The sequence below is a fragment of the Anser anser genome (assembly GCF_964211835.1).
Source record: "Anser anser genome assembly, chromosome: 1".
NCBI lineage: Eukaryota > Metazoa > Chordata > Aves > Anseriformes > Anatidae > Anser > Anser anser.
The window spans coordinates 196,830,426-196,839,139 of record NC_139720.1 but is presented as its reverse complement, the minus strand read 5'-3'; the positions used below and the strand labels follow the sequence as shown (position 1 = coordinate 196,839,139).

Here is an 8,714-nt window from a genome sequence, read left to right as displayed (position 1 = left end):
AAAGTTAGTGATGATTAGAATGTTTACTTTTTTTTTTTACCTCCTCTTTTTCATATTTTCACATTTACTTTAATCAGAAAATATAACATTTTTTTGTGATGTTTTTCCTTAATTCCCTGACTAAATTTCTTTGCCTTGCTAAAGGTCAGTGACTCATTGATATGCTGTGTTAAATATATTGTACTTATTTGGATACCAACAGGTGTCATTCAGCCACCTGGCATCTGACAGACATATGTCTATGCTGCATACTACAGAGTTGCAATTATTGTCTATATAAAAGCCCACTGTGCAGCCATCAAAGCCAGTAATTGCGCTGATTTCATGGGGAATATAATGAAATCTAGCATGAAATCTTAGATATGTGGAAATGTTCATTTTTTTCTCAACTGGCAGTAGTTCAAGATACGTCTGGATGATGTGGTGAATCCTCTAACTTACTTCACAGTACCAGTGCTGCTATTTTCAGTTACTGTTCATACATAGGTACATTGTATGTGTTAAGAAGGATTTACTCAGTGCCTGGACAGTTAAAAGGTTAAAAAATCCTTCAGTTTGTGCAAGAAATCTGTTCTTACATGTCATATCCCACTTCTTATCTCTTTGTAAAAGAAAAAGTAAAGATCAATGTTTCATCTGATTTAAATTTCAGGCAGCTGCTTTGACTTTATCAGAGTTGCATGGGCTTATCAGGAGATGGGAACCCCCCCCCCCCCCCCCCCCAATTAACATGTAATTTTACTCACTATCCAAGAAATATGATTCAAATTAAAATGGAATTGTAAAACTTCCAATGTGATGCAAATTGAAAATTTTTAGTACCTATGGGTCTCTTACTTTCTGTGAATGACAGTTGAGGTGATTGCCATGCCAAAATGAAGTGGCATTGGAAAGTGGGATGTAGGAATGTGCACATGGCAAAAAGCAAAACAGAACACTACAGGGAAAAAAAAATCAAGACTGACAAACTGTTTCCATGTTTTCACATGGAAAGTAAATAGAAAGTTATATTGATATTGCACACAGATGCCTGAAAACTCTCTGGCTAATGCAGCAGAATTAGACACACATGAATACTTAAATCAACAGAGTTTTAATGCATGGCTAAAACAAACTCATAATGACCATAGTATATCAGCTATGTTGCAGCTGTCTCTGGCTGTCAAAGCTTTCTTTTCCTGACCTTAGGGAACAGTAGCTCACTTTAAAAATGTGCAATTCAAAAAAAAATAGAATTCTTTAAAATACTGTGATTAAAATAATTGTATTTTGGTCGCAAAGTAGAGTATAATGTCAGGTAATACACAGATGAACAGTTCATAGAAGACCATCTAATTCCCTCTGCTTACATTGTGTGGAAGGGAACAGAAGGACCTAAATCTTCTAAAGTACCTCATGCCTAGCAGGTACTTCTCAAGAACAGTTTTGACTGAAGACATTAAGGAAGACAACAAATGGGAGAGTAGTGGTTGTGGGGATGATGAACAGTATAACCATTTCAGGATACTGCAATTTATAATGTCAACGCACTTAAAATGTTACTGCTTAGGGACTCTATCAGACTGTGGAAGGGGTTTGGGTACCAAGAACTGTGGCTTTGCACAGGCAAGTGATACTTTCATATCTGAGAATGAAAGAAAGATGGTGGACATGACTGGGATCTTCATTCTCTTATAATGCAGACTTACAAGTCATGCTCCATCCCATTCCTCACAGCTGCTAAACTAGGCATGGGCTTACAGTGAAGCTTAGGGTTCTGTTTTCTTCTCTTTCAGTTTACGAAGGTGCCTTCCAATGATTCTGTGATTTGCATCCTGCTACAGTAGTGGCCAGGACTGGCAGTTCAGCCTCATTTCTGCTCATCCAGGTTGCCCTGCATCCAGACTTGGAGCCTGCTGTCTTCAGAGAGGTGATACCTTAGGTATGTAGGGCTTGCAGTAAATCTGTGTTTTATTTGCCTCTTCTTTTCCAATGATTTCTGCATGAAAAGTTGTTCTCTGTCAGTGTTTTAATGTTTCTTTCTTCCAATATGTGATGTTCATTACGTTAAGCTGCCAGGCTTAGATGTCAATGAGATTTTCTCAGAACAATTGTCTGCTTTATGAATAATCACATTTAGTCTGTTTGACCTGATAACACCATTTAGTTACATCCTATTTGTCTCACTAAGCTCGTGGAGGCATAAAGGAAAATGGAAGCGAGATGACTCTAAATATTGTTTTCTATCATGATGAACACTTCTCATTTTCCTTGTCTTAAACCAGTGTAAATGATGCAGAACACTATCAGGAATCAGGTAGCATCGGCATCGAGTATCTATAACCCAAAGCGTGAGTCTTTTGGCGGAACCAAAATATGCCACTCAGGAGCAAAGTTAGGTGTAGAGAACTCATGGGAAAATGCTCAAAAGGTATTGAAATTGATTTGAATGTAGGAGTTGCTTTCGAATATGGGAGAGTATAAGCTAGTAAATTTACAGAAGTTTTTCTGCTTGGTAATGCTTTTCACTATAGACATTGGCTTCCTACTTATATACCAGAGTTTCATTACAGTTTTGACACAGACTAAAGCTATGTACATACAATATTATTCTGTCTTCTTCAGATCTTGTTCCTTGATAATTAAGAGTTCTCTTACTTTGTGCTGACATTTTGCTATAGCATCTATAATTGTTTACCGGACCCCTAATATTAAAGCTGTTTGGTTGAGAGAGATCCTCTGATGTTAGCAACTTTTATGTTGTTGAATTGCACTAATGGGGAAGAGTGTAGCTATATCTGAAGACATGATCTTGTGCTGTGTCATGGTGACAATAGTGATGATGGTAGTAATAGTTCATTGAGATTGATGGTTACAAAATAGTAGATTTCTAACTGTGAGTAAGCCAGTAAGAAAATTAAAATATAGGATCTTCTCAGGTAAGCAAGATAAAACACAATATTTTGCACATCATATTTTTTACAGAAAATAACCTTATTTCATCACAATTAAACAGAACTTTCAAGAGTATTGACTACTTTTATCATCAGCCTTTCATGGAAGTGACCATAACTACCTGGAAGTGAACATAACTACCACTCCCCTTCCTCAGCCTTTCTGTTATTTTTTGAGCAAGTATTAGCCTCCCTTTCCTACCTGATTGACTGATACCTGCTTTGACTCAGAGCAAACGTTCTTAGCCATGTGGCAGCTGTGAAGTTTCATACTGTTTTTTATAAATTTGGTGAACATTGTTGGTGCCCAAAATCAAATCTCTTCACCTTTTTATGACTATGTAAGTTAGTCTAACCAAAGACATTGCCTCTCCAGACCTCGCTTGGCTAAGAGAAGAAATAACATTCTAGGTTCTGTCTCTGACACTTTTCTCAGATGTCTCCAGATGTTTTATGGTGCTAATACTCTTGTTTTTCCTTATGCCTATATACAATTCCAGGTTGACTTGGAAAATGGGACAGAACTCGTGACAGCTGCCTTTTCATTATAAGGAAGTTTTCTTAGCAATCTACACTAAATGTTTGCATGGTCCTCAGGTAGTGGCTTGCATATGTCTCACTCTATAATGTCTTTCTCTGAGGCAGTGATTATCATCTCTTTTATCAACAGAACATCATGACAGAAAATGGTCATGTGACAAAATCAAAGCCCAAGACAGGACAGGGACTCTGCCTCCTGATCCCTTGACCATGACATTGGCTCCTTCTTTGCTAATATAGTATGGTCAAGTTTTGCTGGAAGTACTAAATTCCAAGGGGTTCCAGTTGAACAGTCTCATTGTGGCAGTTATAACCATTTCAGATTGGTCACTTATCATAGCACTGCACTGGAAATGTTTGAAATGAGGTGAAGGACAACTGCTGCAGAGAAAGGTGTTATATTAGCAATGCCATATTGAATAGAACTGCAAGCACTGACCAAAATATAGATAAGGCTGGAAACAGCTTTTTCTTGTCTGTGAAATCCATGATGAAAGGGCTGAGCTTCACTGATTTCAAGGCCACTAGGAATCACAATGGCCATCCAGCCTTAACCACTCATAAAGACACAGTGAAGAATTTGGACAGTTAAAGAAAATTAATCCATAAAAGGATAGTGGTCCAAACTCCAATAATCTAAATATTTTAAATCTATTAGAGAATATTTTTTGAGTTCTATTCTTAGTAGACCTGGAACAGATGACAAACTCAGTCACAAGTCTTTGGAAATTCTTGTTACACTTTTATTATTGAGAATATTAACTAATTGCCCTGTAAATGTGCAAAACATTCCCCATTTTGTATTTTCCTTTCAACTCTTACACCCTTAAATGTTTTGTAACTTCTGGCATTGCAGGTCTTGTTGCCTCCTCTGTGGAAAAAGAATACATAATAGATGAGCTCATTCGGTGCACCTCCTTTCCTGCCACCTGGTGTCTGTTTTTTCCCCCTTTTCTGTGAAGGTCCAGTCTCTCCCTTGGATATTTGTGTTCTGTGCATTGTAATGTTCAGCATACCTTGTGAATTTGGATCCACAGATACCCATTAAATCTGTAAAAGTGCAGGAGAGTCTATATGGGCTTCTATAAAATCCAAAACACTGCTTAACCTTCTTCCAACAATAAAATAGTCAGACGCATGCTTGGCCTTTTAAAGTGTAGGAACCTCTACGAAAAATCCAATCCACTCCCTTGAAAATCCTTAGTTATTACTAGTATCATTACCACTCTGGAAATCAATAGTTTCCATGTGACCAGCTAATATTCCTTCTTTGTTGTCTGAGAAAATGATGATGATCCAGAGATGCCTTTCTGCATGTCTTTTCAAACTTCTCAGTGCATTTTCAGCCTTTTCAGAGAAGGCTGTGATTTCAGTTGCAAAACTAAAGATTATATGGATTCCATCATTCTATCTTTAATTAGCCCCTTCTTTAGTGCAGTCAAGAAGATAAAAGAAGTATGGTATTATTCTCTTTATTCCCTTTATTATGATAAATAACCTTAGAGTATTTTCTTATGTTGTTATGAGTCTCTTACATGTTTTTAGTGCCCCAAAAGCTTATATTAAAAGGGCTTTATTGAAGGACTTCTGTACTATCATCTGCAGTGGCTGAAGCATTCATAAAGGATTGTTGTATAGTTCAACCTTGACTGTATGGTATTACAGTGTTTCTGTGGTGCGTATGAATAGCTGAGCTTTTAGCTCATAGATTTTATGAAAAAGAGACAAGTCATTTGCACTCGATTTATGTAATATTAGCCAACTTCCAATTTTTCCTCACAACTTCTCCGGACATCTTATTTCACTGTATTCATTTGTCACTTTAATGTACCTAACTCAAAATATATCAGGACTGGGGATTAGAAACTAGTTCATCTTGGTTATTTAGGCTGTGCCGTTTAATTTTATAGACCAAAAGGAAATGGTATAAGGTTGTATTTGTTCTTTGATTGGATAAGTATGCAAGCACATATCAAATAAACAGTTACAGAAGCAAATTTAGATGCATGAAACTGAAATTTGTTTTGCCATGAACATAAACTGTGAACAGAAATTAAGTCCAGGTGGGTGAAGAAAAACATAGCTGGAGGAGATTCAACTACAAACATAAGTCTGCATCCTACTGGCATTTTATCCAATATCTTCTTAGCTCAACTGTCTCTTCTTTTGGTTTCATTTCTACCCACATCTGAAGTCTCCCTGCTGCATCTTAAGCTCATTAATTCGTATGCTTCACTCATTAACTAAAGAGTAGAACTGTACAAAAAAGCTCACTTTTTCTGGTTTAGCGCAATACGAAAATCTAAGCAGAACAGAAACAAATGGGAGGCGGAGGGGAAGCAGTTTAGACTGAACCAAATACTGCCTTCCTACCTAGTTGCAAAGAAGAAAACTGAAAAATTGGATTTTTCTTGAATCATTCAGAATGAAATGAAGCAATTTGGTCAATGTGATTCACTTGAGATGTCTGCAGAAAACAAAAAAAAAAACAACAAACAAAACCCCCAGAAACAGAAAGTAGAATTTTCACAAAACAGGGATGGTGGTGAGTCTCCCTGTTTGCATTATAGATATTAAAGTGCAGAGAGGTTAGGGTGTCCTGAGAGGCATCTCTGTCCTCCTCAACCTGCAGAGTACTGTCACAACCCCGTTCCCTATAAAGGGCTGCAGAGCATTTGGAGCTTCCAGGAGCCACATCCTCAGTGTTTCCTGCTAACATGAATGCTTACTGTTAAATATTTCAATTTCAGTAGACTGGAGATTGAAAGCCTCATATAACAGTGAGTAATACAGTGAGAACAAGCACCACAGTCATCTTTCTGAATGTACCTAATCTCAGATTATATAAGAGTTATTACTTCTGTGATACCCATTGTATTATTATTAATATTTATTTATTTATTTATTTGCATCATGCCTATGTGATGTGTACATTAAGAAACGCTGAAATAGAGGAGCCCTGGTCTAAGACCTCAGTTTTTTGTGACTTCAGCCATGACCCTCTGACCCCTTGCTGATGTGACAGCTGGGCAGGACAAGCTCAGTGTTGCAAACAGCAGGGAGAGAAGGGGTAGAAGAAAACCAAGGGATGCTTGAATAATAACTCAAAACCACACAGCTTGTTCAAGCAGCTGACACATTGAAGATAGCTACAGGAGGAGGGCAAGTAGTTTTTTTATTTTTATTTTTAATTATACAAAGATCAGCGTATTCCTCATATGTTCTTATTTTGTCACCTTTTTAATATCGTTCCTGTATCTTACACATGAGGTCTGAATCTACTCTATTAAGCATAACACAATAGAGGATTATTTAAAAGCAGGATTTTTTAAATTTATCAGTCAAGTGACCTGCTGATATTCCTTACACCCACTGACCACAATTTACATCGCATATGTGTGTATTGTGTTGTTCCAAACAAAATTGTCTTCATTGGAAATTCACTAAAATGTACAAAAATAACAAAACTGAAAAGTCTTTATAAATGACAGTAAAGATTAGGAAATGGTGGATTGAGGCAATGGGAAACACTTAAGAATGGATTGCAGTGCACTTTGGAGGAGAACAGTCCCTGCCTTTAACATCCTGGGTCCTGATGAATGACATTAGTGTCACTGTGACTTCATAGATAGCCTTCTGCCTCCGGGACAGAAAGTTTTTGGCTCAGATCCATTTAGTGCTTTACTGGGGAGGCTGTGCACGTCCAGAGGTCACGTTTCGGGTGAGATGTGCAATGGAGGTGTCCACAAAACATTTCGATATCTTCCAGGCTCTTATTCCTGTTCTGCTTCCAGATAGAGCTCAGTATTGTCCTCTGTTACTCCTTGCACTTCTAAAGTGCACCCAGCAGCTGAGGTTAATTCTGAAAATTTTTTCCTTTGGATACTCCATGCCTTTGCACAAACATAGTTAAAAAAAAATTCTCTGTCCTATTTATTTTTGTTCTTCTTCATACTGTGGTCATTAGTAACTCAATTGCTTCAGCTTCCTTTCTGGGATGGCAAATTCTCCAGAGTAACCCAATCCTAACATTCCCCCCTTTTTTTTCCCATGAATTTCTGTACATCACAGAGTCTGTGCAGATTAGGGGTCGTGGGTAAATCTAGGAATATAAACCTGCTTAAGGTCTTTTAGTATCAAACTTTCAAAGTTTTACCATGTTCTATAACCTTAATTCTGAGGAAATTCCCATCTGCATGCATTGCCTCAGCAACGAGATCAGTTGTGACAGTGAGTGATGTCAAAATTTGGAGGGGGGGGGTTGAAGTTCCATTTTGGGTGCTTCTGGGGACTTCCAATGAACGTTTTTCCAGTGCTTGGGTGAATTTCTCTATTTCACTCAAGCAGTCAGGTTTCTTTTCAGGTAGAGAGGGAGCAGAGTGTGTCTGAGGGTGCCTTATCAAGGTGTGCTGGGGGATGATCTTGAGCAGTGGGAGTCTGCCCGGTGCTCAGCAGGAGGAGCTCAGGTTGCCAAAGGGCAGGGGAAAAGGGCTTGGTGTATTTTTTTTTTTTTTCCTTTGGGTCCATGGCTGGAAGTCCAGCTCTTGCTGCAGCACCTTATAAAAACAAGATCCTTACAGAAAGGCAATTTTGGTTTTCTGAAGCCCTTCCATGTAATTATCCAATATAGAAAATGTGAAAATCTGTGCCAGCAGTGAGCCTGCTGGGACTCACAGCAGGGAAGAGTGTGATTAACAGACAAACACAGCAGCAGGCAGCCAGGAAGGGCTCAGCAGAGGGAGAGCTGGCTGGCTTCTCAAGAAACATGTCCTAGCCTGGAAACAAGAAGTGGGTGTATGTGTACAACCAGCGCCAGGAAAGAAAGTTAGAAAAATTAAAAGAATGGGCTTAAATCTCTGTTCCTGTTCCACTCTGTGTGTGTGTGGACAGGAAAAGGGTAAGGGTAGGAAACTGGTAGAAAAGAGGTAGGAACAAGCAGTGTGGCCCAAAGCCTGAGCTTCAGATTAGACTCAGGAAAGCCATTTTTTTATTGACTGCTGACATAATACTTGACTTTTGGATCCATCATGTATCTTGGTGCCTCTGTTTCTCCTCCTCTCTTGCCTGCCTTGTTCTGATTAGATAGTATTGAAGCCAGTGGCAGTCTCTAAGGACTGTTTGTACACAGCCAAAGACAACAAAAATCCTGTCATATCTATGTCTTGCAGGTAATCCAGCAGTATGTATATAGTTAAAAACAATCATAAAAACCAGAAACTTGTTCAAAAATATTTCCACTAC

General features: G+C 38.3%; 1 protein-coding gene across 1 annotated transcript in view; it reads left to right on the top strand.

Annotated features, from left to right (window-relative positions):
- Positions 1 to 1,892: 1,892 nt before the first annotated feature.
- LOC310892852 (uncharacterized protein) overlaps positions 1,893 to 8,714 on the top strand; it is a 228,173-nt gene continuing 221,351 nt past the window's right edge. Inside the window, exon 1 of the mRNA XM_083821071.1 lies at positions 1,893 to 1,921. The gene's annotated coding sequence lies outside the window, so the exon portion shown is untranslated. The remainder of the gene's footprint in view (positions 1,922 to 8,714) is intronic.